This window comes from Equus caballus, chromosome 22 (genome assembly GCF_041296265.1).
Source record: "Equus caballus isolate H_3958 breed thoroughbred chromosome 22, TB-T2T, whole genome shotgun sequence".
Lineage (NCBI taxonomy): Eukaryota > Metazoa > Chordata > Mammalia > Perissodactyla > Equidae > Equus > Equus caballus.
In genome coordinates, this window is record NC_091705.1 from 1,068,278 (window position 1) to 1,081,799 (window position 13,522).

The window sequence follows — 13,522 nt, forward strand, 5'->3', positions numbered from 1 at the left end:
TCCACTGTAGGGATATAGAATTTGTTTTTACATTTACCTGTTGATGGGCATTTGGGCTGTTTCTAGTTTTTGTCCATTACAGATTAAATCTGCTATTAACATTATTGTGTCTCTGTCTTCTATTTCTTTGATTTCTACTTTGATCTTTATTATATGTTTTGTTCTGCTTACTTTGGGTTTAATTTGCTCTCTTTTCCTAATCTTTTGTTGTTGTTGTTGTTGTTGTTTTTTGGTGAGGAAGATTGGCCCTAAGCTAGCATCTGCTGCCAATCTTACTTTTTCCATGAGAAAAATTGTCCCTGAGCTAATATCCATGCCAATCTTTCTCTATTTTGTATGTAGGACACTGCCACAGCATGGCTTGATGATCAGTGCATAGGTCTGTACCCGGCATCCAAACCTGCAAATCCTGGGCCATCACAGCAGAGCACGTGAGCTTAACCATTATGCTACAGGGCCAGCCCCTCTATTTGCTTAATATGGAAGCTGAAGCCATTGACTGAAGAATTTTCTTCCTTTCTGCATAAGCATTCAGTGCTATAAATCCCCCCAAGGATGCTCCCGGGGCATACAAGTGTATTTTATTCAGTTTGAACTACTTTATAATTTCCCCTTTGATTTCTTCCTTGAAGAAGTGTGTTATTCAGTTCTCAAATGTTTTGGGATTTTCCAGACATCTTTTTATACTGATTTCTAATTTAATTTCTTGTGGTCAGAAAACAGACTTTGCATGACTTAAGTTCTTTTAATGTTCTTGAGACTTGTTTTATGGCCTAGAATACAGTCTATCTGGTAAACGATCCAAGTGCACTTGAGAACATGTATCTGTGGCTGCCGAGCGGAATGTCAATCAGTCAAGTTGGTAGATAATGCTGATCAAGTCTACTACATCCTTGTTGATTTTCCGCTTCCTACTTCCAGTAGTTACTGAAATCTCTGACTATAATTGTGAATGTGTCTATTTTTCTTGCACTTCTATTTTTGCTTTACGTATTTTGAAGCTCTGTTAATTACATATATAAACATTTAGGATTATGTCCTCTTGATTAACTGATCCCTCTGTCATTATGAAATGATCTTCTTTATCTCTGGTAACATTCTTTGCTATGAAATTTACTTTGTCTGATCTTAATATAGCCACCCCAGCTAACTTTTGATTAATATTAGCATGGTATATATATATGTATATATGTATTTTCATTCTTCTACTTTTAACCCTTTTGTGTTATATTTAAAATGCCCTTTTTTGGTAGACATCATATACTTGGCTATTGATTTTTTATCCAATCAGATCATCTCTGCCTATTAACTGAGTGTTTAAACCAACTTGCTGTTTTCTATTGGTCCCATCTGTCTTTGTTCCCTTTTTCTGCCTTCCTTTGGATTAATAATGTTTATGATTCTATTTTATTTCCTTTGTTGGCTGCTATTAACTCTTTGTTCTGCTATTTTAGTGGTTGTTTTTAAGGTTTATAGAATCCAATCTTTATCATATTTACATCCAAGAGAAATTATACCATTTTTGTATAACATAAGAACCTTACAACAGTGTACTTTCAGTTCTTCCCTCCCAGCCTATATGCATTTGCTGTCATGAATTTTACTTTTATGTGCTATAAACATCACAAAACATTGGTATTATTTTTGTGTAAACAATTTTCTTTTAAAGAAATTTAACAATAAAAACATCTTACATATTTTCTCATGTATTTATCATTTCCACTGTTCTGCATTCCTTTGAGCAGATTCAGATTTTCATCTGGTATAATTCTTCTTCTGCCTGAAGGAGATGCTTTAACATTTCTTACAGTGTGGGTCTGATGGTGATGAATTTTTCCAGCTTTTGTATGTCTGCAAATTTCTTTATTGTGCCTTTCCTTTTCACCTGGTAAAGAATGCTAGGTGGAATAGGTTTTTTCCCAGTGCTTTAAGGATGTTGCTCCACTGCCTTCTCATTTGCCTCTTTTTTCTGACAAGAAATCTGTGTCACCTGTTATTTGTTCTTCTGTACATAACATGTCTTTATTTCCTCCGGCTGCTTTTAAGATTTTTCTCTTTATCACTGGTTTTGAGCAATTGATTATGATGTGTCTCAGTGTAGTTTTCATGTTTTTTGTGGGGGTGATTCATGGACCTTCTCAGGCAGAGTTTTTATAGTTTTCATCAAGCTTGGAAAGTTTCTGGCCATTATTTCCTCAACTTTTTTTCTCTCTCTCCCTTACCTTTTTGGGGACTCGAATTACCCATATAATAGGCTGCTTAAAGTTGTTCCACAGCTCAAGGCTGCTTCTGAAAAATTTTCTTATTCTTTTTCTGTATTTCATGTTAGATAGTTGAATCTTTTCTTCTGCAGTGTCTAATCTGCCATTAATGCCCTTCAGTGTATCTTTCACCTCACACGTTGTTCTCAACTTTAGAAATTTGATTTGGGTAATTTTCCTATCTTCCATCAGTCTACCTAACTTTTTGAAAGTATGGACTACAGTTTAACAATGGTTTTAATATTGTTTTTTGCTAACTCTAACATCTGAATCAGTTGTGGGTTGGTTTCCATTGATCGGTTATTCTCCTAATTACAGGTCATATTTTCTTGCCTCTTTGCATGCCTGGTGTTATGGACTGAATTGTGTCCCCCAGCCCCTAAAAATTCATATGTCGAAGTCCTAACATCTAGTATCTCAGAATGTGACTGTATTTGGAGACAGGGTCTTTAAAGATGCAATTAAGTTAAAATCTGGTCATTAGGGTGGGCCATAATCCAATAAGACTAGTGTCGTCATAAGAAGAAATTAGGACATAGACATACACAGAGGGAAGACTATGTGAGGACACAGGGAGAAGATGGCCATCTACAAGCCAAGGATGGACGCCCCAGAAGAAACCAACCCTGCTGACATCTTGTTCTCAGACTTCCAGCCTCTAGAAGTGTGGAAAAAAAAAAAAGTCTGTTGTTTCAGCCACCCAGCCTGTCATACTTTATTACAGCAGTCCGAGCAAACTAATATACCTCATAATCTTTGACAGGATGCCAGACAAAGGGATTTTTATTTTGTTGGGTGCTGGCTATTTTTACATTCCATAAATATTACTGAATCTTGTTCCTGGATGCAGTTAAGTTACCTGGAAACAGTTTGATTCTTTTGGGGCTTGCTTTTATGATCTTTAGGTGGGTCTAGAGCAGTGCTCAGTCTAGGGCTAATTATTTCCCATTACTGAAGCGTGGCATCCCTGAGCGTTCTACCCAATGTCTTGTGAATTATGGTCTTGCTAGAGGGAACTGAGTCTGTCTCATCCAAACATTCCGGGAAGTTCTTTCCCCAGCCTCAGACAGTCTCCTCATACACACGTGATGAGCAGTGCTCTGCTGAATACTCTCGGTGGCTCCTCTGCAGATCTCCAGGGTTCTCTCTCTGCCTATCTCTCTTCTGGTCCTCTGTCCTATAAACTGTAGCCACGCTGGTCCCCTTAGACTCTCAGCACCATATCCACACTCAGAGTCCACGGGGCTCCACATCAGTTTCGCCCTCCCTGTGCTGCAGCAGAAAGATTCTCTCCAGGCAATAAGCTGAGGTCACTGCAGGGCTTGCCCTATTTGTTTGCCACCTCTCAGAGATTACTGTCTCTTGTCGCCCACTGCACAGTTTTTGAAAATTTTTGTTGCATGCATTTTGTCTGTTTTTGTTGTTGTCTTGGTTATTTCAGAATAAATTCAGTCCCCTGCTACTCCATCTTGGCCACAAGTGGAAGTTCTGTATTTCTTTTAAAAGTGTCTATATTTGGTTTTCACTGATTCCTCTATTACTGTAACCATCAAAATTAAGGAAGAGTGTTTGGTTTTATGCTATTGTATTGACAGATATATTCATAATGTGTATCATATATTATATATATATTCCATTATATTCTCTCATTATATTCTCTCAGGAGGAACAAAATTGTAAAGCCAAGATACATTCCTCAAGACTACTAGTTAAATTTCTTAGTTTATAGGTGGAACTCTTAAGAACAATCTTCAAAATCTTACTTGAACACAGTCAGTATTGGGAGTAATTTCACTCTACAGAATTGAAATTTAAGGCCTTAATAAAATACACAAGAGCAGAGCAATTCATAAATGTCTCTTTGTTCCCAGAGAAGAAAACGAAAAATCATGGGGATGTTGGCAGAGTTGAAGAGCTGGGTGTCCTACTGTGAAAAGGCCTTATTCTCCTGGCAGAGACAAAAATGGTGTACCACTGTAGTATGGCTTGTTTTCAAGGGCATTACTAACCTTGCTTTATTTTTCTTTATGGCACTTTACCAGCCCTTGAAATGTTACTGTATATTTTATGTGCCGCCTTTTTTGCTGTCTTTCTCCTTCATGAGAACATAAGCTCCCTAAGGGTTGGGACTTGTCCCACTCTTGAGCAATGTTTTATCCACACTCTGTAGCACACAGTAGGCCTTCAACAAATATTTGTGAGAGGAACGAAAGAACAAACAAGCAGCAATATTCTCATCATACGCCATACTGTTAACAGAAATTATCCAGGGGAGTTTCATTTTCTCAATTATGTTGTTTCAAGTTTTTCTTTAGAAATCTTTATTAGTTTTGTAATCAGAAAAAAATTAAAATGAGAGAGGAACAGAGAGGGAAAGATGGTCCCTCAGGAGCTGCCTTTCATCATGGCAATTGCCACCGCCCATGGTGGCCTTACAGCTGAACCTCCCTGCCTTGGTCCCTGCAGAATCTCCCTTGCACGTTCTCTTGAGGCCTTGGAGCTGTACTGGCAGGCTCCCAGCTGCCTGAACCGGTGTAACAATCCCTTCCTTCTGGAACCCTAAGCCAAATACCAAATGTCCTATAATGGCAGTCTTCTTATTTTCCTTCCCATAGGTTCTCCCAAGACATGCTTTGTCAAAGTGTGCTGTGTCCCCAAACTGTGAGAATTTCTTTTCTTCTATCTACAGATAGCTCAGCACAACAGGGATGCTGTCAACAAAGTAAGAGCCTAAAAGATGAGATACTCTGAAGATAAATCAGCACAAAAAAATGTCAGAGCAATGAAGGACACACGGGAGACCAGACTAACGCTCTCGAGCCATCCCTGCATCCTCTGCTATAGACCCTCATTAACACATTTGAGTGTAAGAGCTGACAGCTGCCACACATAAAAACTGATAGATAATGAACTCCCTGGGGATAGATACTGTCTTCTTTCATCTTTACATCTCCAGTGCCTAGCACGGCATCTGACCAAGGACAGAAGCACAATAACTGGTGCTGAGTAGAATTATCTATGGGCACCTGACACTAAACATGGCCACTCTGAGGTAGGAATAACATGATATTCCAGGACCAGAAATGGCACAGGTCAAGGCTGAAAGGGTAGGGAGTCTCTATTGTACAAATCATTAGAAGAAAAACAGTTGAAAGTTAAAAGCCATATATCTCTTTTAGGGCCCTGAAATACGGCATCAAAAAGACCTGCTCCAGGGGCCGGTCCTGTGGCTGAGCTGTTACATTTGTGTGCTCTGCTTCAGTGACCCGGGGTTCACCAGTGTGGATCCTGAGCATGGACCTAGACACCACTCATTAAGCCATGCTGTGGTGGCATCCCACATAGAAGAACTAGAATGACTTAAAACTAGGATATACAACTATGTACTGGGGCTTTGGGGAGGGGAGGAAAAAAAAAGAGGAAGATTGGCAACATTCTTCCCCTCCCATTATAAATAGTTTAGTCAACATATCTAAACCTTGCACAGAGATTCCACAAGTCTGATAAGAACTGAAAACAATCTGAATTTTCTTTTCTTTACCCTAAAGCTCAGGGCGAGTTCTTTCAAGTGCTTGTATTCCTTCATTGACACCCTTTCTCTGCTTTCATCTTTGCAAAATGAAGAGTCTCAATCTTCTGAAACTCCTCACACTGGCACCCATCTACCCTGTTTTCTTTCTATGTTCTCAGGACATTTCCAAACCTGGTAAACAGATTACACATGATTAAGACAACTCAAGTCCACAAGTACCATCTCAAGACAAATTCTATTTAGAAACTTAGCCATTTATGTATTAGCAAAACCTGAGAAGTAAGAGTTCTTCCTAGGTCCCACATAATCACTCTATCTTGACCTGGAACGTGAAAAGGTTCCTGTTGATCCTTTTCCCACCTCCACCTCAAACCTAGCTCTACCCTCCTCTCCACTGGGATGTGGGCAGGGCCCTCGTGGAGCCCATGCCCTCCCACTCAGGCCCCCAGAACGGGACAGCACTAGGCAGTGCAGAAGACACACAGCTTCTCAGACACACACCAAGTCATGGATGAGACAACTTCCCATGGGAACCATTTTGTTACCCATTTTGAAACATTGCATGTCAGAAAGAAGAGTCCCTGTTAAGCAGTATGACTGCTCATGTTAATGAGAATTTAAATGTAGGGAAGGAAAGACCTAGTTAGGTTGAGGACAGAGAGCTAAGACCGGGTCCAGGTGGAGAGCCGAAAAGGAAAGTCCCCAGCACCTCCTCTCCCCTGAGTGGATGGCTGTGCTCCTCTCTCAGAGAAGGCAGAGAGCACTCCCAGTGCCCCCCGCACATCTCACCACCTCCCTGGCACCCTGGCCTGCCTTCCTGTCTGGGGACCCTCCACTTGGCCTCGGGGTACTAGGACCCACAGATGCCACACCACCAGCATCCCACACTGCCAGTTTGTCCCCAAGGGACTGTCCCTGTGAGCACGCCAACACACTCTAACAGTGCTGGTCAAAAACTTCCTCCCACTCCAGCTACCTCCCTCATTTTTATTCCCTTTTATGGTACAACTCCTTGAAAAAGCTACCTGCATTTCTCCTCCTCTTCTCCCTTGGCCCACTCCATTAGGCTTTTGCCCCCACCACTCCCATAAGCCACTCTTGTCAACCACTGATCTCCATGTCACCAAATCTAATGGCAGATCACTCTTTGCTTTGCAAGAGGCTTTCTTCGAATGGCTGCCTCAACCCCTTCCTCCCAGCTCTCCTCCCACCTCACTCCCTCACTCCCTCCAGGTCTCCTTGGCTTGAGCCTCCTCTCTTCCCAGCCCCCAAGTGCCCAGGGCCCAGCCATGACTCTGCACACCCTATGCAGGCTAGACGTCAGATGTCGGCCTGAACCCGCTCCTCAACTCCACTTCTTCCTACCCACTCTACTTGCATGTTTAACAAGCACCTCAATATGCCCCAAACCAAACTCATTACCACCCAGAGCACTTGCTCTTCCCACAATTGCCCCACCTCAGCACAAGGCAACTCCAATATTGCTGCTGCTCAGAAGAGAAGCGGCAATTCCTTTCTGACTCCTCGCTCTTTCATACTAATCCATCTTTCATACTAATCTTTCAGCAAATCCTGTCGACAGTTTCTTCAAAACAGATCCAGAACTTCCCCTCATCTCTATGGCTAGCCCTGACCCAAGCCCCCTTCAACTGGGGCCAAGATGACTCCTGCCTGGTCCCCCTGCTCAGCCCCCTAGTCTGTCGTCGTCACAACAGTCAGAGTGACATGGTAATGACTTACATTATATCAAGCCATTCCTCTGCTCTAAAGCAGCCAGTGGCTTTCATTCAAATGTCCCATTCTCAGAAAGACCTCCTGCCACCCAAACCATTCAGACACTACAGTCGCTCCTTACTGGTCAGATTTTTCTCCTCCTGAGCACCAGACGTAGCGTGTACGTATTCGTTTGTCACCTGCCTCCCCCACCAGAGTGTAAAGTCCCTGAGACACGATCCACATCCAGTGCTGCAGCCTCAGCACTTGAAAGAGTTACTGTACATAACATGCACTCAAACTTTACTAAATGAATGGGGGCAAAAAGTGCTGAATAACCAAACAGTACTGTTAAAAATGTTCTAATACCAACAAACGTGTTAATTTATCCTGATGACAACTACATGCACAACAACTGGCTGAGAAGACATACTATAATAGTTTGGGGCAGAAAAGGTGGGGAGGGGTAAATTCTTCTTGACGTAAGTTAACAGTTTTCTCAATACTTCCAACTACGGACGACCACAGTAAAAGATGCCACTGACTGGGTGTCCACTGTGTACCCAGCTTTCACACGTCCGAGCCTCACCCGAGTCCTACGGGGAAGATATTTTTATCCCCACATCACAGAGGAAGAAACAAACTCAGAAAGTTAAGCAACTCAGCCAAGCCACAGGACTAAAAACACTCACTTGAGGCTCAGTTATCTATGAAAGCTTTCCTCTAAAATACCAAATGACACTACGATGGGCACTGAGCCTAAACAATGAGTCTTTCTGCTAACTGGACATCTCAGTCAAGGCTTCCTGGTTTTCACTCTTCCCCATGTTGGCATCTCCTATTGTCTCTGCCACTCCAGATCCTGCCCCTCAGTTCAAGAGGAGACAAATGACTTACCCACTCCCCATGCTGACAGAGCCCCTGGCAAAGCACAAACCCACCGACACTCGAGTTCTGTGGCATCATCTCTGGGTGAAGTGCGCTGATTTAATCTGCCAGTTTTCAAGATCGTATTACAGCAAAACCTTTCCTACAGACTTCACTTTGTAAAGAGTGAAGGAGAAGGAGGATCACGAGCCTAAAAAGGTGCCCCGTCTCCACTGCTGTCAGCCTACCCCTGACAAAATGACCATCTTTATGTCTCTTTCCAAGGCTACCTCCACGATAGTGTCTTCGGGAGCTTTTAATCTACCCAAAAATATCTCCCACGTTTGAGCAGTGTCTGCCCAAAGTTACCATAGAAGACAGACACTCCCCTGAGAAGGGAGAGTACATGTGGGCTGAAAGGAACTGGGAAGCAAGCAGAGACACAAGACACAAAGTCCCACCAAAGACACTGGCGAAGCGCCAAGTCCGAGGGCTAGAATGTGGGCTTGATAAGACAAATCACAACTAGGAAGAGATGCATTCAGCCAGGGCCCCAGTTGAGGCACCATAACAAAGCCTGCCACCTTCCTTGTCACAATCCAGGCACAGACTGTACTCTGGCGGAGTGGAAGGAGAAGGGGGAGGGAGAAAAGCAGACTTCAACTGCAAAACCTAGCTCAGAACACACTCTCATCTTCTGAACCTGTAAAGAAGAGATGAAAAGATACCACACAGAGATGGTTAGATGGTGATTAATATTCACCCCCAGGAAAGCTCAAGTTGAAGGAGACAGACGTTAACCTCAGCCTTAGCCTTTCAGGGTTGTGGTGAAGCCATTAGCAGCTATGGATGAAGTCCCTTCCTTTGGGTCAAGGAGAAACCCAGGGTGATGCCTAAGTTCTTCTTTATTTACATTCGAGGGTCACTGACTAGGGACTCTCCCACGCAGCCCTTTGATCTCCAGCATCCAACAGCCTGTGAGCTGGGAATGGGAAGACAAAGACTAGCTGATGGAAACACACAGACCCCTACATCTTTTTACTGACTTCTTAGGGTCGAAATTAGACCACTTATGCCTTTAATGCATATTCCCAAGAACTCCAGCATTACTGAAAATAACATGAAAGGCCCACAAAATCCCTCATTTGGAAGTACCTCCTTGCACCAGATACTGTGCAAAGCAAAACTAGCATCTAGTTCCTCCTCTCATGGCGTACAGGGTCGAAATATGAGTCAGATAAACATTTACCTTTAAAAATGACACTTTGGTCCGGAAATTTAAAAGACAAAACAAAAAACTGGTCTTTTCGTTGTTGTTGTTTTTACCTCCAAAGTTACTGTTTCCATTTGAATTAGCTGCCAACATTTAAAATGTTGGAGATCACACACACAAATACACACACCCATCTGCTCTGGAGAGACTGGAAGATCTGGCCATGCTGGGGCTACATTCCTGCCATGCAGCAAGAGGACAGGGTGCAGGAGATGCTGCCTCCTTCAGCAGGACACCTCCTCTCACTTCTCCACAGCCCTCAGCATCATCCTGGTCTCCCAGAATTAATGAACAAAAAAATATTTTCTTTAGGGAAGAAAATGTTTTTCTTTAGAAAAAATCCACTTCAGTGTATGTGTGTCTATTCGATATATCATTAGCTAGCCTAAATCAAGAAAAGAAGGGGAGAAAGTGTTAAGTACACAAAACAGGGCACAAGACCAGGGAAACAGCTCCAGATACAGAGGGAAACACTGGATAAAACTACAAAACTGATGATTTTCTATGAACACATAAATCACCAAAACTGAACCCAGAAAGAAACAGCAAACTTAAGAAATTGTGATAGTTATCTAAGTGCTATATGCTAATAACGCACCAGGCTCAAGTAGCTTTATGGGGGAATTCTAACAAAATTTAAAGAAACAGATCCTTTCAAAAGTATTTAAACTGGCTAAAACAGAGAAAGAGTAAGCTTTTAATAAAGCTATAGAAAACACTAAAACAATTTGATAAAGATTGCCTTAAAAAAGAAAATTACAGGGGCTGGCCTGGTGGTGTAGTGGTTAAGTTCGTGTGCTCCACTTCAAGTGGCCTGGGGTTTGCAGGTTCAGATTCTGGGCGCAGACCTACACACCACTCATCAAGCCATGCTGTGGCAGCATCCCACATATAAAAGACAGGAAGACTGGCACAGATGTTAGCTCGGGGCCAATCTTCCTCACCAAAAAAATTAAATTAAATTAAAAAATTACAGACTAGTCCCATAAATAATGGTGTAAAATTACTAAGCAAAATATTAATATATTGAATATGGCTATACGCTAACAGAGTTATCATTAATGATTCAATAATGATGACTCAACAATATAAAATGACAATTCAATAATATAAAACGTATTACTATAACTCAGCATAGTAACAAGTCAAGGGAGAAAAATCTATACTATCATTTCAACGATGCTAAAATAGCATTTAATAAAATTCAACAACCATTTTTCATCAAAAAAAACCTCCAGCAGCAACATACCCGTTAGTAAAATAACTAGTGTGGCAAAAACACTAAAAAAGAGAAAGAGAAAGAAACAAAAAACATAATCAGTAGAATACAAGGGACAAAATCATTATTTGCAGCTGACGATAATATAGCTAGAAAATCCAAGAGAACCAAGTGCAAAAACCACTAAAAACAATAATATCTAAGTTGCCAGTTACAAAATTAATAAACACAACTAACAAGAATATGTAATATAAGGAGGATCCTATTTTCAGTAACAACAAAAAAGATTAACTAGATAAGAATAAACTTAAGAAACGTACAAGATTTTAAAACAAATCAACTTAAAAAACACCTTTCTGAGAAACTGTGGAAATGTGTATACAGACTGGAAATTAGATAATATTAAATTAATAATAGATAATAGGGGCCAGCCCAGTGGCCTAGTGGTTAAGTTTGCACACTCTCCTTCAGCAGCCCAGAGTTTGCGGGTTTGGGTCTTGGGTGTGGACCTACACACTGCTCACTAACCCATTCTGTGGCAGTGTCCCACTTACAAAATAGAGGAAGATTTCACACAGACGTTAGCTCAGGGACAATCTTCCTCAGGCAAAAAGAGGAAGACTGGCAACAGATGTTAGATCAGGGCCAATCTTCTTCACCGCCACCCCCCCCACCCCAAAAAAGATAATAAAATGTTAATTCTGATATATATGATAATAGCGTTGAGATTATATGTATTTCAAGAAGTCCTTATGTGTTCAAGATATATTGTGAAGTATTTATGGATAAAATAATTTGTTTTAAAATATTCCTGTCTCCCACTCTACAAAAAAAATGGAGTGGAGGAAGAATAGGTGATTCAAGATCGGCAAAATATGGAAAACTATTGAAATGAAGTGATGGATACAAAGAAGTTCATTATATTGTTTTCTCTACTTTTGCATATTCAAAAATGTGCATAACAGAAAGTTAAAGGAAATGTGCAGGAGAACTCAAACAAAGGAGGTCATGAAAGACTTAATCCCAAATGTATATAATAGGCTTACAAAACACCAAAAATTGCCACCTAACGATTAAGAAATGCAAATTAAAACTACAAATCAGATGTCATTTTCTGCGAACAAACAGAAAAAGATCAAAACATCTGGTAATACTCAGTATTGGGCGGGGAGGCAGCCAAACAGCTGAAGGCAGTAGGGGTCAGCACAGATGGGAGGGCACTCGTGCTCAAACTTTAAAGTCAAACAGTAGGACGCTGGCCTAGCAATTCCACTTCTGGGAGTTTATTCTAGATAGTCATTCATTCAACAAGTATTTTTTCCTACCTACAATATGCCAGGCACTGGAGATAGAGAGGTGGAGAAAACAGTGACCAGACTCTTATGGGGCTTCCATTCTTGAAAGGGAGGAGACAACCCATAAAGCAAGTCAAGTACTCAGGCAATTACTAGGTGTGGTGAGGGGTAAGCGTGATGAAGGAAACAGTAACAGAAGGGGGCTAGGAATGGCTCAAAGGTTATTCTGGATGGGCTGGGCTATGAAGGCCTCTCTGAGGAGGTGACAGATGAGCAGAGACCTGGGTGAAGGAAAGAACAAAGCAGGAGAATGTCCGGGGGAGCACTTCAGGCAGCAGGGACGGCAGACTGGGGTCACACACAAATTTGGCCTTCCCACCCTCTGCTTTTCTTTTCACTCCTCTAACAGCCTTTTGTTCATCCAAAGGATATGAGCACCACTTGAATGTCTCTTTGTCCTCTGACACAAAAGTAAAAATTAATCAGATCCTTTCATTACAGTACACTTTCCAGGAAAGTGCCAGGCCAGCACTGTCTCCCCAAACATTATTGCGCATCACAACTTGATTTCTTCAAAGGAAAAATTTCCCAATTTATCTAAATGTTATGCAAAGCCTGCTAATAAAAGTGCATTAAAGCCAATTATGAGTTTTTAACACAGATAAAACTCTCCACAGGAGAGAGATTAGATTCCTTTCACAAAAGACATTGACCAGTGGCCAGATAATTTTACACAAAACAAAAATATTGTCAGTCCCTGTCCTCCTGGCAGGATTGGGAACCACTGACTTAGAGGAGTCTATAGTGCAACTTCATGATCTTTTAAGCAATAAAGTTGAAATTTTGAAGGGGCTACTTAAACATTTTACCCTTAAGCGGCCAGTGTCAATTAAGGGCGTTCCAGTCGACTCCAAAAGAAATGACTCTGCCGCACTCTGAGCACATCACATATTAACTTCTTCAAACACCAAGGCTTCAAAACTGCCGCGAATGATAAATTAAGAAACCAGCACGTGGGGAGAGACGTGTCCCTACTAAAGATGCTCCTATATCAAGTTTGAAGTCAGCTCTCCATAAGCGCTCTCCTCTCCTCCCCGAACCCGGGAACGCAAACCACCAGGCGGCTCCGGACTCCCCGGGGACTCCCGAGGACGCGCCGCGGACACACGGCCAGCGCAGCACCGACAGGCTTCCCCGCAGCCGAGGACGCGGCGGCCCCGCGAGCGGCCCCACGGCCCGGCAGGCCCGAGCGGGGAGCGCCGCGCCTCACCACCGGCGTCCGAGCAGAGACGCCGGACGGAGCCGCGAGGTGCCGGCGCGAGGGCCCCGGGGCGGACACGCGGGCCGTCCTCTCCCCGCCGC

General features: G+C 42.3%; 1 protein-coding gene across 2 annotated transcripts in view; it reads right to left on the reverse strand.

The window, feature by feature from the left end:
• Positions 1-13,522, reverse strand: part of ABHD12 (abhydrolase domain containing 12, lysophospholipase) — an 84,876-nt gene that overhangs the window by 70,761 nt on the left and 593 nt on the right. The gene's annotated exons all lie outside the window — the stretch shown is intronic.